The 17,823-nt window shown below is 40.3% G+C and overlaps 1 protein-coding gene across 13 annotated transcripts in view; it reads left to right on the top strand.

Annotated features, from left to right (window-relative positions):
• NCKAP5 (NCK associated protein 5) overlaps nt 1–17,823 on the top strand; it is a 1,120,879-nt gene that overhangs the window by 408,407 nt on the left and 694,649 nt on the right. The gene's annotated exons all lie outside the window — the stretch shown is intronic.

Consider the following 17,823-nt stretch of genomic DNA (forward strand, 5'->3'; position numbering starts at 1 on the left):
TGTGGGCTACTAAGGATGAGAAGTAGAGGAAGATGGCCCGTGTTGCTCTGAGGAGGACAGTGTCACCTGCTGAGGATAACTGGATCCTTGGGGGAGTGGGAGCGGTGGCCAGTGCTGGATAGAGAACATCAAATCCTCACTGTGTATCTGTTATGAAATAAGGAAATCACCCTAGACACAGGGGAATAATACATTTGAAACACTTTTAGCCAAGCAATCAGAAGAGAAAACATTTACCTGTCGTGTCTCTGTTAAGCAATCTGGCATTTTCTCGTTCAACCCTCCAGACTCTTGCAAAGGAGATGGTTTTTTTATTGGTACTACTACTACTCCTGCAACTACCACTGCTTTTTACAGATGAAAACAAATTAAGGTAGGAAGAAGTTAAATGACTGGAATAAATTTCCCTAATTTACAATTATGAAGATTCAAGGTGGGCCGGCGCCGCGGCTCACTAGGCTAATCCTCTGCCTGTGGCGCCGGCACCCCGGGTTCTAGTCCTGGTCGGGGCGCCGGATTCTGTCCCGGTTGCCCCTCTTCCAGGCCAGCTCTCTGCTGTGGCCAGGGAGTGCAGTGGAGGATGGGCCAGGTACTTGGGCCCTGAACCCCATGGGAGACCAGGAGAAGCGGTGCGCTGGCTGCAGCATGCCGGCCGGGCGGCCATTGGAGGGTGAACCAACGGCAAAGGAAGACTTTTCTCTGTCTCTCTCTCTCACTGTCCACTCTGCCTGTCAAAAAAAAAAAAAAAAAAAAAGATTCAAGGTGGGTCTTTCTCCCTGCAAAGTCAGGCTTTTAAATCATTAAATGAGTCATAAGGGTACCTGTCTCCAGAGAAGCTATAGTGAATAATTTTCCCTTTTTCTTTTTTCCTGAAGCATTGCATTTTTTATTTGTGAAGCTGTCAGCTGAGCTTTTATCCATTCAGTCCGTAACTATGAAGTAATTGTTTTCTGTGGAGTAAACTTGAGTTCCATGCTGGTTCTGGCTGTATGATGCTGTGCAAATGCAAATATGCCCTTGCCTCCTAGCAGCTTACTCTATAGATACAAATGTAATTACAGCTGTGATAAGGGATTCAAAGGAGGAATCCAGGGTGTGGTGCATGAGGACATTTAATAGAGGAATGTGACAGTCTGGGGAAGAAGTAATGGTTCTGCTGAGCTATGACAAGTAGAAGCTACCAGGTAAAGGCAGAAGGGGATGGGAAGTGTTTCAGGCAGAGAAAACAGTATGTGTAATGGCCCTATGGCAGGAAGAAACTTTGTGCAATACACAACCTATCCTCCTCATCTGGATTTAAATGTATCACAGGGACTCAGAAGCAAGAAGAATAACGGTGCAAAATAAAAAAGAGAGGTCTATATAGGCAGAACTAGATGGGATAGAGCTTGCACTGAGATGTGTATATCATTGGTCATCTGATCCACCACACTTTTGAGGGTGTTAAAATACTAAAAGGATGGTCCACTGGCACAACAGATAGGAAACAGGACTGTCTAAAACCAGATTGGTGATCAGACTGCTAATGAACCAGGTTAAGGATTTCAATGCTTTATCTGAATAATGATAGGAAACCATAACATGTTTTAGTAATGTGGGGGGAATTGCATGATCTTCTTTGCATTTTTATGTATTTTTAATTTTTATTTATTCATTTGAAAGCCAGAAAGGGTCCAGCACAGAGGTGCTGCAGGTTGAGCTACCTTTTGTAGCACTGGCATCCCATGCAGACACCAATTAGAGTCCTGGATATTCCACTTCCAATGCAGCTCCCTGCTAATGTGCTTGGGAAAGTAGTGGAAGGTGGCCCAAGTACTTGGTCCTCTGTGCCTACACGGGAGACCTGGGGGAATCTCCTGTTTGCTGGCTTTGGCCTGGCCCAGCTCTGGCCATTGCAGCCATTTAGGGAGTGAACCAGCAGATGGGAGATCTCCCCACTCCCTGTTGTAAAAAAGAAAGAAAGGCAGAGAGGCAGAAGCAGAGAGAGAGAGAGAGAGAGAGAGGGAATGAGTCCACTCTCTATTAGTTCATTCCCCAAATGCTTACAACAATTAGGACTGGCCAGACAAAATCCAGGAGCTAGGAACTCAATCCAGGTCCTCCACCTGAGTGGCAGGGACCTATCTACTTGAGCCATCATCATCTGCTTTCTCCTAGGTTGTATATTAGCAGGAAGCTGGAATTGAGAGTGGAGCCAGGAGTTGAACCAAAACACTTAGACATTGGATGCAGGCATCCCAAGAAGCCTCTTAACCAGACACCTGCCCCTGGTTTGTAATTTTAAAGGATCACACTGAGTTTAGTTGTTAGGATTATTGCAGCATTCATTTCTGAAATGTGATGTTTACAGTTATGTAGAACATTACTACTGGGAAAGCTAGGTGACTTGTACAGAGAACTCTGCTTGGATTTTGCAATTTATTGTGGGTCTAAAATCAATTCAAAATGAAAAAGCATAATTAAGCTTATTCTATTTGCTGAGAACAGGTAAGAAATGGGCCAGCTGGAATCAGAATTTGGAGAGAAGGATAGGTGCTTGGACCACACAAGAGTTGAGGGCTTGGTTATGTGGAGGAGTTGGTGAGAAGTGAATGATTGGACAGATGTTGAAGACAGAAAGGCTGCAGGCTGCTCTTAGAACCCCAAGGGTGCCAAACAATGGTGAGCCTCAGTTTCACCATAAGCGGAACCATTCTGAATAAACAAACAAGGAAACAAGCAAAAAGAATGACAAGAAAACAGTGATGACTTGCCGTGTTAGGGAAAGGGAAAATGTTTCCAGTCCATTCATTCTTGGAAGGAATCTGAAGTATTCACGCTGTCTACTTTACCACACGAAGCCCCTAGGGAGAGAGTGCTAGGGGAATCCCAGAAGAGGGCAGCCCTGGCCCTTCATATAGGAATGCACTGACAGGAAGCTAGGAAGGGGGAGGCTGAGTGTGAACCAGGCAAGTGCAGCTGTGTAGAGCAGACTAAGTTCTTCCTGGGGCAGTCAGAGTATTGACTGGGAAAGCCAAAGTCACTCATGCCATTGTTACCTCTGCCATTCTTTTTAGGGAAACAGTGTGATGTTTCCCTCAAACTAAAAGCCATAGATTGTGGGATAATGTTGTTTGAATTTGCCAAATACAAATAATTAAAATGCACCCCTCTCTTTTGTGAAAAGAGAGAAAATCATGGAAAAGGAAGAGTGGACATGACATTTTCAGATCATTAAGGAGTAAGAGGGAAGGATAAATGCTCAAAATAAACTGCTTTTGAAAACAGTATGCTTGAGAGTTATTTTTGGAAGAGCATATGTTATATTAGCACAAGAGAGAAGACTCCAGTATTAGAAGATGTCTAACAGGAAATATTTTGGTTCTTAGTTAATTTTCCTTATTTGCTTTCATATATTTGGGAACTTTCTAAACATTAACACATCTTATGCAGTCTTGGGTCCTTTTTCCACTGGCTTCTTCATACCACACTCAGGAGTGGGGCAGAGATGGCTTGTACTGCTCTTGAGGACTAATGATATGTATCCTTTCCTAGCTCCTCCTTCAGTAATGTCACAATGGTAGTGAATCAGACAAGACCCTCTAAAATTTACACACAGATGTGGCCCCTTAAGTTCCCCAGAAGTGCTATCTGGAGTGCCACATGTGCTACCGGAATTTGGGGTGCCATAGGATTTCACCACGAGCTTATTAATAAATCCCCAATACTATACCAGGGGATTCCAATTCAATCCCATCAAGGTGGCATGTACCAATGCCATCTCACTAGTCCAAGTGATCAATTTCTGTTCGCAATTGATCATGATAGGAGTAAGAGTCAAAGGGATCACATAAACAAGACTAGTGTTTGCTAATTCTAACTGATAGAATTAAAAAGGGAGAGAATGATCCAACATGGGAAGCAGGATACACAGCAGACTCATAGAATGTCAGATGTCCTAAACAGCACTCTGGCCTCAGAATCAGCCCTTAAGGCATTCAGATCCAGCTGAAAAGCCCATGAGAGTATTTCAGGCATGGAAAGCCAAGACACTCTGGCAAAAAAAAAAAAAAAAAAAAAAAAAAAAAAAAAAAACCACCACCAAAAAACAAAAAACAAAAAACAACAACCTAAATGAAAGACCTCTGTGAGTGAGATCCCAGTGGAAAGAACAGGTCATCAAAGAAGGAGGTACCTTCCTCTGAAGGGAGGAGAGAATTTCCACTTTCACTATGACCTTGTCCAAATATGATCAGAGTTGGCGAACTCAGAAGGCTTCCATAGCCTTGGCAGCTCATGACAAGAGCCTAGGGTGATTACTGATGCCATAAACAAGAGTGTCAATTTGTTAAGTCAACAACAGGAGTCACTGTGCACTTACTCCTCATGTAGGATCTCTGTCCTTAATGTGCTGTATATTGTGATTTAATGCTATAATTAGTATTCAAACAGTATTTTTCACTTTGTGTTTCTGTGGGGGTGCAAACTGTTGAAATCTTTACTTAATATGTACTAAACTGATCTTCTGTATATAAAGAGAATTGAAAATCAATCTTGATGTGAATGGAAGGGGAGAGAGAGTGGGGGGTGGGAGGGAAGTTCTGGGAGGGGGGAGCCATTGTAATCTTTAAGATGTACTTTGGAAATTATATTCATTAAATAAAAGTTTAAAAAAAGCTAAAAAAAATCCCCAATATTAGTAATCCCAAGAGGGTTCTTGCCTAATATTTACAGAAGAATTCTAAATACCAGCACAGATAAACGAGGCAGCATAATACGTTCTAAGCTTTTATTTAGTGCGAGATGTATCTAGGAAAGTGAGGGCTTTAGTTCAGGTTGGAGAGAGGGGAAAGTCTGGAAACTAGGGTAGTGTCCATACCACTCAGAGAGCAGGCCAAAGCTACGTGCAGCAAGCACCTCGAGCTGCTATCCACCGCTTATCACCGGCAGCCGCGCAGAGGCAGAGAGCCTTTTACGACACTTCCTGCCTTTTTATATATTTTCCACAGGGGAGTGGCTTGTGGCCAGGTGGGCACTCAGGTATGGTCACGTAAAGCCTGATGTCACATGGGGGCGTGGTGGGGGTATCAGGTAGGGCGTGAAGTCACACAGGGGCGGGGCGAAGGGGTGGTCTTTCAGCTCACAAATCTGATCAATTTTAGCCTGAATGCCTGCCTACTTCAGTAGCTTGAAATTGTCCATGGTTGAGAGTATTTCAACTGGGCAAAGACTTATCAAGGCTTTCCCTCTCCAAAGGTTTCTGTTCAACACTGATATCACTGCTCATTTATTAGGATTTTGTACTTGTGGGTTTTGGTCTGACACCACCATGGAATTTAAGCTCCATGAATACAAGCTTTTTACATATGATTACATCAGAATTGTCGATTATAGTTACTTAGACAGAGCTGGCATTCAATCAAGTTTATTGGATGGATGGAAGGATGTGAATCAGATTTTTGTCATCTCATCCCAATTTTCAGAAATAAAATTCTTCAAAGGGTAGAATTTCTTACTTATTTTTTCTGCTTTACATTTTTTTTATATTCCTGGCTTGCTCTGAGCACAGCTTCTTTTCTTTCTCTTTTTTTAATGTGGGCAGATACATGTGTTTCCTTCTGCAGGAATACTATGTTTCATTTGCTGCTATTAAAATTTTTTCTTACTTTCATGTAAATATCTACATTAAACATCAAAAATTTTTGGTATTCTTCAAGGTGGCTATTAAGGCAAATATGCATAATGAATAGTGTGTCGATACTCCGTTATGTTGCACGATATGTTCAGTGACATAACATGGTAAGTTTAATGTACTGTCCCTTATGAGCAGTGCCTAGCTCGATCAGTGTGAAGATTGCAATGAATGCAGTCATTAGCACAGCATGTCCATCGGTCACTGCACCTGAATCTGAGTTGCATTGCCTTGGAGGATTTGTATTTGATTTTCCAAGAATAAGCCTTCACCCTTAGTACAACTGAGAAGATGAAGTCAAGAGAACTTAGATTTAGCAAGATGGCAGCCCTCTTGACAGGGTCATTTCGTCCTTCTAGTTATGGAATTGTCTTCCACCTGCCCCCTCACTGCTCTGACAAGAAGAGATGGCACATCACCCCGTGGGAACCACTCTGGAGACCTTTTCCTAGCCTGTCTGGTATAGGCACTAATTAATCACAATGCTGTGAAATCTGTCAGGAAGTCCACTATACTTTCATACTTTGTGGGCACCTAAACAAAGAACACAGTTACCTCTTGTTGCTTTTGCCTCTGTGCACATGGGAGAACCCTTTTCCTAAGAAAGTCACATTTGCAGTACTGTGACTGTATTTAAATGACACCACCATAGTGTACTTGGGTTGGGTCTTCTTGTGTGATAGACATAAAACTGCTGGGAGCTATTCTGAGAACAATATACCTTTGCGAAAAGCATAGAGGCATAAGCCCTGATTACGACTGTCATCCACGTGGTAGCGCAGGCTTCTCTGACTCTACTCGCACCACCAGGTCAGGGTGGGATGAAGATGGTCCACAGGGAAAGGAGGAGTTAGGGGATGTGCTTGTCTCTTGCCTCCTGCTAACCAGAAGTATTTTCTACTCCCTTTAAGTGCCTAAGGACAGCTTTTGTTGCAATGTGTCTACAGATTATCTGCATAAGCTCAACTGTGATATCAGTTCAAAATACAGAATCCTGGGCTCTGCCCCAGGCCCTCTGCACCAAAACCTCTGCAAATGTTAGTTTTCTTACCTTCCCTATTTTTTCTCCTTGAAGTCCCTTTATTCCTCCATCAATAAATCATAGCTTACCATATTAGGTTAAATCTTCTGAAGTTGATATGCAATCATCCGAGTGGCAAAAATGGCAATTTGATGAGGTTCTACATAATGTTAAGTTCCAGGCCCTGTCACAAATGCCAGAAATGCAAAGACCAAAAACATAGTCTTTAACTTCAGGGGATTCAGAGTGTAGGTGGAAAGAACCACAGGTAAAGAGATATTACAATCTCTTGTGTTTAAGTGTGATGGTGTGTGCTAACTTACTCAACAGCTGTTAAATTTTGGAGGACACTTGGACACTGATATTGTGAAATTTAGATACCTTTAAAATTATTAGGTAAATTCTTAGATGAAAGATTGATAGTAATCTTAAGTAAGGGAGGTTACCCGGGTACTCACTGAGTGCGAAACGAAGAAGAGGCGTATGTATAGGAGAGAAGTAATTTTCAATTATATGTACCAAAGGGTGGAGTAAATAAATACCAAGATCACCTGAGAGTGTTTTAAGAATTACATGTTCCTCCTCCCACTGGAGAATCCACTATATTATTCTAAGAGAACCCCTTTACTGTTCTCAGCCCTTAGAAGCATTTCCTGAAGGAGTTCTTGTTGGTGAGAAGGAAAGGAATCATTTCCTTGAGGTGTGTGGATCCAAAAAAAAAAAAGAGAACTACTGCTCATTTCCAGGGTGACAAATCAGAGACAGGTTTTGGGTCTGATCCAGTTTGTCTTTTCTTATCTTGCTTTATAGTTGTATGTACAAGGGTATTTCAAAAAGTTTGTGGAAAAAATGGAATTAGAAGATACGCTTATTTTGGTGCAAAATTTTTTTTGAAATTCATGTGTAGTTTTTTCATAATATGCATTTACCACAACCTTTTTGAAGGCCCACTCATAAGTCCTAATAAATATTTCTCCTATGGGGTAAATGAGTGTGGTTGTAGGAGATAACAAGGCATCCATTTAACCCAGTGTTCTTAGTGACTTCTTGCAGAGGTGAATGGAGGTTAATGGAATTGACAATGGTTTTTAAAAGTGTCATAGTTTAGGTCAGGTGTTGTGGTGCAGGAGAGTAAGCATCCACTTGTGCTGCTGTCATCCTATATCAGAGTGCTAACTGGAGTCCTGGCTGCTTTGCTTCCAATATGGCTTCCAGCTCATCCTGGGAGGCAGCAGATAGTGGTTGAAATTCTTGGACCCCTGCCACCACATGGGAGACCCAGTTGGAGTTCCAGGCTCCTGGCTGTGGGCATTTGGAGAGTGAATCAGTAGATGGGAGATCGCTTTCATGTGTTATAGCTCTTGCTCTCATTCTCAACCTTGCTTTGCCTTCAAAAAAAAAAAATGAAAACAAGCAAGCATTTTAAATATCAGAGATTAATGTTATGAATCCCATTAGAAAGACCTGTGAAGAGCTAGAGTGTTTACTGTGAAATGACAGTGAAATCATCTCCCAGTGAAATTATTTTAGCAACATTCCTTAGGAAGTCTATAAACAGTGATGCCTCTGAGGACTGGAGCTGGAAGGGCACACAGTGTAAGAAATGGAATGCTTAGGTGCTACAATGACTTCTCCTAAATATACTTTTAGGATTCAGATTAATCCCTTCAATCACAAATAACCCCCTTTTTACTCTTAAAGTAGGGATTATTGACAACTCTGAATTCTTATTACCTTACCTTTCTTTTATGCCCCTCAAATTCTGTTTATTAAGATCTATCAGTGGGGTCATTGAGTACCTCTCCTTGGCTTGTCAAGTACATGATAAAGATCTTGGAGGGCAAGTATCATATCTTACTTATCTTGTCTTTCTCCACATTTTGTCCAGGGATATTGAGAGCCATTTTTGTAAGTCAAAATAAATGAATATTGGCAATTATATAGGATCTAATTTAGTGCAAAATAATGAAGTGCTAATAAATATTTGTGAAATTAAGAGAAAAAAAAGGAAAAAAAGAAGGTTATGACTTCCAATGTTTGAAATACCATCAGGTCTTTTGGCAAAATTGTTTGGCAGGAGGACAGGACTTTTGAAGGGAAATGAGTTCTTATAGCAATGATCTGATTTAACTCTCAAATACTTCCCTTTCGCTCGACTAAAAGCCATCCTTCATATGAATGTCAGCTGGTAGAATTTAAAAGTATGGAATTTTCTGGCCAGGGAACATGATTTTCAAAATTTCAGTATGGCATAGGAATAAGGGTTGGCTTGGTAACACCAGGAAACTGAAAAAAAAAAAAAAAAAAAGCCCACATGATTATTGGCAATGTGCACTGAAGTTACTTCTGAAACCTCATATTTAAAACCGTCTGAAGACTGCTTTAAGATTTCTAGAATTGTAGCTGGTAAACACTGATGTTCTTCTAAATTGTTTTTTCTAAAATGTATGGCCTGCTTCCAGGATGGGACAGAAAGGGCAAGAATTAGGAAAAAGTGGCTGGAAAAGAAAATGAGATTAGTATGTAAAATAACATGCTACTCTTCCCCAAAGTTGCAAGGCATGGCACTTTATCAGTTGTTAATTACAAACTGAAGAATCACTTTGTCCAAAGACAGCCTATCCTTTTCACTCTGGCTCTAGCTTTTCTTAATTATTTTTCCCCATTGGTATCCAGGAGAAGCCATCTGTCTTGGTAGAAATAAATCAGTGGCTGCCATGAAGTGTATTATGAGGTTTGGTTACAATATGGCTACTCCATCTCTGTTCCTGGCAGTGCAGCCCACTTGTTCAATGGGCTTCCCTTCACACACACAGTGTCTCAAACACCACATCATGGAATTCTTTTCTTTTTGTTTTAAAGTCTAGGCTTTTAAAGACCAGTGCAACCAACTGTTTATAAGTTTTATTAAAAATAGCTCAGAAGCATGGACTCACAGCCCCGGGGGACTTATTTCCTAGGATTTTCCCCCCAGTGACTTAGTTTTGTGTTCTTTTAAAGATCAAAAGAGAAAAAGTTCCATAGACCTCATTATTTCTAGGAGAATCTCTCCTCTGGCAGATTCATTTTTCAAGATGTACACAACTTCTGGTTTCTTTCTGTTGCTGAAAAGGACATGAGGGAGGAGAAAAACAAGGAAGATGAATAATTAAATTCTCGAGAATTTGACTATACTGAATCTATTGAAATTACTTTGCTTTTTCACTGTGTAGTAGGATCACATACAAATGGGAAAGTGTCCTTGTATTTTAAAGAAAACAGTAATAATATGTCATAGCACATTTTCTCAGAATAAATCTTTCTGGCCTGAAGCAGGGAATGCTTGAGTTATAGTCTTGATGGTGCCCACAATAGGATTTATGCCTTAGCAAATTAGCTATGCCTCAACATTCTTACATACTGAAGAGGAATATCCTACACATTGTATTATCTTTATGGAATGATGTGAAAATGAAAAGAACTGATCAATGACAGTGCAATAGGATTTAATCTCTAAGAATGAGAGCTGCACTGTAAGACTGGAGTTTATTACTCAGGTTGCTAGCAGGTGAGTCAAGACCTGGTTCCAGATGCTTCCATACTTTATTCTATTGTTAATGAGTTAGAATGTAGTGATAGTATGTTGTATGTGTGTGTGTTTTTCCCAGCAGGATTCATTCTTTTCAGTAGAATTGGTGTGTATTTTGTTGAACTCCCACATTACAGAACCTTTATTATCAGCCTTAGAAAATTGTATGTTTCTCTCCCTGTATATCTAGGACTCTACTACTTCACAGCTCTAAAAACCAAGTGCCTGGGTTGATAAATCCCACATTTTTCTTAACCAAATTATTTAAATTTAGAAATTTGACTTAAACAAAGTTTACTACATCTGTCTAATTCTATTTTTTCCTTCAGATGTTCCAAGAATCTTTACTTTTACTTACCTACTATTAAAATCTAGACTTCTTGGAAATTTGATTCAAACATAAGTACTTGATGTTACACAGTATATTTTTTCTTTTTTTCTATTTTATTTTGACAGATAGAATTAGACAGTGAGAGAGAGAGAGACAAAGAGAAAGGTCTTCCTTCCATTGGTTCACCCCCGAAATGGCTGCTACAGCCGGCGCACTGCGCCGATCCGAAGCCAGGAGCCAGGTGCCACCTCTGGTCTCCCATATGGGTGCAGGGCCCAAGCACTTGGGCCATCCTCCACTGCCTTCCCGGGCCACAGCAGAGAGCTGGACTGGAAGAGAAGCAACTGGGACTAGAACCCAGAGCCCATATGGGATACCGGCGCTGCAGGTGGAGGATTAACCAAATGAGCCACAGCGCTGGGCCCCATTACACAGTATATTTAAACATCTGAGTGCAGCATATATAATAGTGTTGACTTATAATCTAAAGAATACGTTACTAGTTCCAGAAGTAGAGTTGTTTAAGACAATGCATTCTGGGCCACAGCATGAAATCCATTATAAGAATGGTCCACACTCTGCAAGGAGGCAGTGTATTCGTATGGTCAGTGTATTAGTTGTCTAGGGCTGCTGTAACAAGTAGCACAGATTGAATGTCTTAAATAACAGAAAAATATTGTTTTTTCACAATTCTGGAAGCTGGAAGTCTGAAGGTATAGGCCTTGTTGGTTTCTTCTAAAACCTCTCCTTGGCTTGCAGATGACTACCTTCTTGCCATGTGTTCACATGCTCAACCTTTCATGCATTCGCGGGTCTGGTGCCTCTCTTGGTTAGTGTCCTGATTTCCTCTTCTATAAGGACACTAGTCATGTTGGATTAGACTTGCCCAAAAGATCCCTTCGTTATCATGACATTTCTCTTTAAAGATTCTATTTCCAAATATAGTCACATTCTGAAAGACCGTGGGAACATATGAATATTAGAAGCATAAATTCAACTGTTTACAGTGAGGAAAATTATTTCTGTATTAGCATGATTTGAACCCACTTCTATCACACAGCCATTTAAGTGTGTATTTACTAGTTATTCTATCTGCAAACCTACCTCTTAAACCAAGTTGTTCTGAATTTGGAGTATCAAGGACATGAGAAGTCTCAAGCCAATCAGAACTTAGATTAAATGATTTTCAAGCAATATAGTTAAAAAATGGCAGAGACTGTTTTAAAACCTAAGTATGCTGAATATGGGTTGCATATTCTATGTACAAAATGGGAATTTTCCATCATATTGATACATTGGAAAGTTGCATTTTTTTTTGACAAAATGAACCTACTTAAGAGAGCAGAAAGCATGTTTGAAGCAGCCTGAATTCTAGCTAATGGCATAGGAAGTTTGTTTGTATAGCATGCATCTAACTGTACAATATCTGCTGATTTTGTCAGGCTTTTATTATTAAAATTCTACCTCTGTCACTCTAAGACACACCTAGGGTCATGGGGATAAATTGGGGTGACAGTATTGAATGAATGCCTATTCTGCTCCCAGAGCAATGAGACTCATAGGAATGGAGGTCTGTGAACCCTACTGCCTGTCACTTATCAGAGATGGAATCAACCTGAACAGCCATTCCTTTAGCAAAAGAGAAGTTAACCTTAAAAGTGCAATTCTTTGTTCTGCAAATTGTATGTTTGAGGGCCAGAGTTGTTGGGAATGTACTCAAAATCTATCCTATTCTCATTAGCAGATCTGGAATGAAGATTGCTGTGTCTGCTCTCCTCTGTATTGCAACTCACGAATTACAGGAATCAATATGAAACTATCACTTGCACTTTTGCTCCTAATGTATCTTCAACTTATGGTTTTATGCATTTCTCTGTACAGTTCACTGCAATGTAAAAACCATATGAGGACATTTTCACTTGAAACATTACCAAGACATTCATGCCAAAGGGTAGAAATCACTATGAAGTTCAATCTTGTATTAAAATGTTTCTTTAAAATGTTTGCACTTGGTCAAGTTACAGAAAAGAAAAATTATGGTCTTTTGAGCCAGCACATTGAATTTGACTCCTAACTCAGCCACTTGCCAGGTATTCTATAGATCACAAATTAAAATCCTAGTATGCATCTATTTTGTTATTTATAAGAATAGTAATAGCAACTACCTTGCCAAATAACCTTACGGAACAGAGAAAACGCATATTTGTATTTTATTGAGGATCATGTCAGGCATACTGAGGACATCCAGTAAATGTTACCTATCTTTACTCTGAGAGCTCTAAGAAATAATGTTATTTTAACAGAGAGAAGGTGTGATTTTACATCTCTCTGTACTGACTGAAGTTCTATAGCTCTTCATTTTTGAAAGATCGGATACTTGACATTCTGTAAAATGAGTAAATATCTACCTACCTCAGTTCTGATGGACTTAATGATCAACAATGTGTTCTCAAGGGCAAAATTATGGTGTGGGCTTTGTTGCACGGTGGAGTAAGCCCCTGCATGGGACACCCACATCCCGTATCAAGAGTACCTGGGATCAAGTCTGACCTCTGACTCCAATCCAGATGTGTACCTTGGAAGGCCTCAGATGATGACTCAAGGACTTGGTTCCCTACTATTCTTTGTGAGACCTGGATTGAGTTCCTGGCTCCTGGCTTCAGCCTGGCCCATCTTTGGCTCTTGCTGGCATTTGGAGAGTGAACTAGTGGGTGGGAGAGATATCTACTTAATCTATGTATCTATGTATCTATCTGTCTATCTGTCTATCCATCCATCCATCCATCCATCCATCCTTCTCACTCTTTCAAATAAACAAAAATAAATGAACTTTAAGAAAAAGAATAAAATGGTTTAAAAAACACCGAATATTATGCATAAAGTATCAAATGTGAAGATTGACTACTCATTCATTTTGCTTATAAATTTATGCCCCAATTTTCATATTCTGATTAGCATATAAAACCCATTTTTGGAGCTGAAATAGAAAATAAAATATCAGTTTTAATTATTTCACTTAGCCAAGTAATTCTTAAAGACTATGATGATTTTCATAATAAGCAATTGATTACAATAGAATGTGAGGAGTGAATAATTATTTAAACTTAGTTTTTAATGGGCTTTTAGATGACAGCATAGAATATGCAAAAGTAAAGATATGTGTGTACCAACTATATATCGTTAGGCTTAAATTTTTATTTAACTTTTTAGTGGTCCCTTAGCTTACACATTTTTTATAGAACAAGAGATGAATTTAAAATAAAAGAGATTTACAGTACAAGTGAAACATGTACAGGATTAAAGGGCTTTGTGTAATTGCTTCTTTTTGGTGACATATCCAGCTCCAAAACTGAATTCTAGCACTCTCTGAACATGAATGATAATATTGGGGCTTCACTTCCATGTGTTTGTCCAACCAAAGCGGGGAAATATACTCATCTCAGATAGAGCATCCATTAATGTTCAAATAGGAAGAATTGAGAATGAGAGTGGAAGAAGCTTTACCATAGTGATTATAGCTCAGAAAGTAGATTGCCTGCAGTTGTATCCATAGCCCAGCTCTACTGATACATTCCACGGAAACCATGAAAGGCTGGGCAGGTTACTTCTCTGCTCTGTGCCTTGGTTTAGACATCTGTAAAATGAAGATGACGACACACTTATACAACATTGGGTTATATAAAACTCAAGGAAGAAAGATATTTTGTGTAAAACACTTAGCCCAGTGCGTGTCACATAATTAGCACTCAGCAAACGTCTTCCATTCATAAAGAAGTTCCTGAGTGTCTTCAGGTGAATGGACTTGTGCTTGGCTTCTGATACCTCTTCAGTTTACAGCAGAGACTTGATTCTGCCTACCAAGAGGGAAGATCTAGCATCAGTAAACTGTTTTCTATACTGCAGCAGTGTGAGGGACACCCTCATTCAGGAATTTTGCTAATTACTTTCTGGCAAGGCATCTGGTGCTCCACATATTGAATTACCATGTACTGCTCTTCCACCTTTAAGACCAACAGCATCTGTCTTGAAAGGGACAGTTAAGATTGGGGAACAGCTGGACAACAAAGCCTAACTTCTATGCACTCAATGCAAGAAAAATTATCTTTATGTGTAAATATTAAGAAATAGAAAAAGGTAGTGTGCGGTGATGGGAGAAGCATGAACTTAGGATCAGAATAGTCCTGAACTGGAATCTCCACTTTACCCCTTGCCAGCTAAGGGAGGTCAAACAAAGTAGTTACCTCTCATGATCAATTGTTTACAAAACAGAAATAGTAATATCTAATTGCTTAAATAAAACACAGTTATATAAAATGTGAACCTAAAGGTGCCCAGGATGGCACCTGTCCTATGGCGTGCCCTTCATGACAAATATTTTGACCAAGTCCATTTTTAAGAGAAAGGCTAAAATTGTATAGTGCCAGTTTCTCAAGTATAATTAATTTACATCACCTTCCTAAAACCTCTATGAATTAGGAATTGTCATCTTTATTAGTCTTATTTGACAAATGAGAAAACTGAGGCACAAGGTGGCTGAGGGATTTGGCCAAGTTTAAACAACCAGTCAGTTTCAGAATCAGACTTTGAAGACAAGGAGGGTAGCATCCGCTTCCACATGTATGACAGCTCTTCAAAAAGTTAAGAGAAAATACATATTATGAAAATAACTATGCATGGATTTCAATATTATTTGGCTCTGCAATAAGCTTGTCTTTTAATTCCAAACTTTTTTGAAGTGCCCTTGAGTAATTACTGAAATAAAACATTTCTCAAAGAATTGGTAACTAGCCTTCCTCATCTGCCTCTCCTTCTGATAGCAAACTGTGCCTACAATAGCATTATCACACTGCACTGTGCTAGATTTATATATACACAGGTCTGCATGCCTGGGAGCCTGGGAGATTGCAAGGTCTTTCCTTGTATCTCAATCACTCCCAGTTTTGTGCAGCACCAATGTAGTCACTCACTGTATAGGGGCCAAAAAAACACAGTATAAAAATTGAGACAAAGGAGATTGTAGAAGTTTTCCCTGACAGCACAGTACTATAGCAATGCTGTCTGATTGACTCTAAGGACTTAACTTGAGTATGATTATGGAAAGTGTTATAAAATGGGAAGGTACTGGACTGCCAGCACTCCTGACTCTACTGGTAATTCAGTGGTTGTGGCTGGAGTGGCAGAATGTGGCTAATGTGAATAGCAGGTATACTAGTGTATACCTGTGAGTATTTTTCTGGGACATCACATATATAGTCTATTTGTTGAATTTATCAATGCCATGCTTTATCCTAGTCATGGGAAGAAAGAAGGAGCATTAATGCTTATTAGTTATGGATTCAAGGTCCCACACGGGGCCCCAGATTCAACCCTGAGTGACTTCATGGGTTTTGCTCTTCCAGTGTAGAATATACTGAGCAATGACTTCTTCAAATTCCAGAATCTCAGGACTTATCTAAAGAAAAGAGTGGCAAAGGACCTAAGAATTCTGATCCTCAGATCCCCCCACCCCCACCCCCGCTGGGAGCAGCTCTGAAATGAATTAACTTCCTATTGCCTATGAAACTCCTTTAGCTGCTAGTCAGAGAAATAGAAATTGCATTTTTTGAACAAACTCTGAAAAGACTGTAGTGATTTTGTGTTCATTCTGCCAGGGAACATGAAAGGAACATTCAGAGAACCAATGGTGAATTTTAGGTTCATAATTATTTCAAATAGACCTAGCAAGGAATCCCACTGCTGTGTAATAGAAGTTCTGTTTTTAGCAACCTCAAAAGAGAAGCTTGGGGAGAAGTGGTATCAAGTGGTACTCTTCTACAGAGATAGATTCACTCATGAGGTGCATGCATTGGGTGTGGATGGGCCGGCTCACTCTGAACGATCCATTAATCTCCCACCTCAGGTCATCCATCTGGGAAATGAGCAAATGCTTAATAGCTCCCCTTGACACAAATAATGGAAAAAATAGCAGGGTAAAGGAAGCACTTACAGTTTATACAACAGAATATTGGAGGTCAAGGGTGTATGGGTACATATAAAGTTCTTACTTCTTCATCATTAGCCCAAAAATCCATAATTCTTTAATTATCATAGAAAAAATTTTTAAAAATGTTCCGACCTTAAGCATGAGCATGCCAACAATAGTATGTTTATATGATGACTGAATGATTATAGCTTCAGGATCAGAAGTCTAAAAAGCCATTCTCGGGGCTGGCACTGTGGCATAGCAGATAAAGACGTCCAGTTGCAGTGCCAGCAACCCATATGGGTGCCAGTTCGAAACCCGGCTGCTCCACTTCCGATCCAGCTCTCTGCTATGGTCTGGAAAAGCAGTGGAAAATGGCCCAAGTCCTTGGGCCCCTGCACCTGTGTGGGAGACCCACAAGCAGCTCCTAGTTCCTGGGTTCGGATCGGTGCAGCTCTGGCTGTTGCAGCCAATTGGAGAGTGAACCAGTGGATGGAAGATCTCTCTCTCTCTCTGCTTCTCCTTCTCTCTCTGTGTAACTCTTTCTTTTTTTTCTTTTTCTTTTTTTTTGACAGGCAGAGTGGACAGTGAGAGAGATATACAGAGAGAAAGGTCTTCCTTTTGCCGTTGGTTCACCTTTCAATGGCCGCCGCGGCCGGGGCGCCACGCTGATCCGAAGGCAGGAGCCAGGTGCTTATCCTGGTCTCCCATGAGGTGCAGGGCCCAAGCACTTGGGCCCTCTACTGCACTCCCTGGCCACAGCAGAGAGCTGGCCTGGAATCCGGTGCCCCGACCGGGACTAGAACCCGGTGTGCCGGCGCCGGAAGGTGGAGGATTAGCCTAGTGAGCTGCGGTGCCAGCCCAACTCTTTCAAATAAATAAATAAATAAATCTTAAAAAAAAAAAAAGCTATTCTCTGTATAAGAACCTGGGCCATTGCTACAAGTGACTCCAGGAAAAGCTCTAAAATGTGTTGTTTAAGCTAAAATAATCATGCAGTCTCAACATTGGATTTTTCTTCTAAAAATGGGATGTTCAGACTGACTCTGGTTAATTCAGTGCATGGGGTACTGAAGGCTTGTCATATTTATTTAGAAGAGGTTATTTCTTGGTGTTTGGTTTGTTTATAAGGCAATCTCCTTAGCACAATGAAGCAAAGGTGCATTAAAGAAAATAACTCAGGAGGACATGTCATATTGAGCACGTTTTCGTCAGGCCACTCGACACTGAAGCTTGAGAACAATGAAGATGTCCACATTAGATGCCAGCT

Source organism: Oryctolagus cuniculus, chromosome 3 (assembly GCF_964237555.1).
Source record: "Oryctolagus cuniculus chromosome 3, mOryCun1.1, whole genome shotgun sequence".
NCBI lineage: Eukaryota > Metazoa > Chordata > Mammalia > Lagomorpha > Leporidae > Oryctolagus > Oryctolagus cuniculus.